We start from the raw sequence: 1,053 nt of genomic DNA, 5'->3' as shown, positions 1-1,053 counted from the left end.
CAAGTGTATTGATCAGTATTCTCTGACAAATCAGTCAAGAATACCCCACCAATATTGCTTTATCCTCCCGACATCAAGCTCAACCCAAACAAAAAACCCAAAAGACCAATCCCAGATAAACACAATAATGCAAACTCTTGGAAAAATCCTACAAACCGAGAAGAGACCATCTCAAAAACAAGACACAATCAAGGCCTAACATCAGAGTCTCACAATTTTCAAAACTCAGCAGGGTGATCCAATCGAGCCTAAAAACAAAAACAAAAACAAAAACAAAAGAGGTCTCTGAACCCTTTTCCTCCCAACAGAATGGTCACGCCTTTGATCAATCATCACGTCCCGATCCATGAACCGGCAGCACAGCTCATCATCGTTCCTTACTCACAATGACTCAAAAGAACATAACCAGAAACCCAGGATCCAACAAACCGATGTCCAGCAAGAAACCACATCGATGCAACAACGACAAAGGCAAAAGGAAGTGCAGGATAGAACCTAACTAACCACCCCTTCAGCCGAGGTCAACATCACACCTTGGGCGGTGCTTGACATCCAATTAGTGAATCATCAAATAACTGGTGCGGATAAACAGACATTGACAACAGCAATTAGAAAATTAACCCACCACAACACAACACAACAAGCTTAAGACTGAGATCGCCAAAGCTCTCCGCTGGAAACACAAAACAGAGGCTGAAAGAATTCCGCATCACAGTTACCAGCAGCCTTGTCACCACCTCGACTCCCATTTAACCAGTAGACAACAAAACCACACTAAATTCCAATAAGTCCAAAACCACTGAAAATGTGGACCAATAGTAACAAGAGAAAGTTAAGACCAGAAGTTCTAAACCAGGTTCTACCCTGTTGCCAGGAAGCACAAGTCAACCCAATCAGACACCAAGGAAGAATGAGGAAGCCATACCAGACGAAACAGAGGTTCTGACGAGGCCATTGGACCCAACACCATTTGGGTTCCTTTCTCACTTTAACAATGGTACCAAAAGCGGAGGCCTATTCCAGCACAGACACCAAGTCCTCTGTGCGTTGAAC

This window comes from Theobroma umbraticum, unplaced genomic scaffold, assembly GCF_002168275.2.
Source record: "Theobroma umbraticum cultivar Fairchild unplaced genomic scaffold, ASM216827v3 scaffold_20.0, whole genome shotgun sequence".
In the NCBI taxonomy this organism is placed as follows: Eukaryota; Viridiplantae; Streptophyta; class Magnoliopsida; order Malvales; family Malvaceae; genus Theobroma; species Theobroma umbraticum.
The sequence above is the reverse complement of the archived record's forward strand: the minus strand, read 5'-3'. Positions refer to the sequence as shown.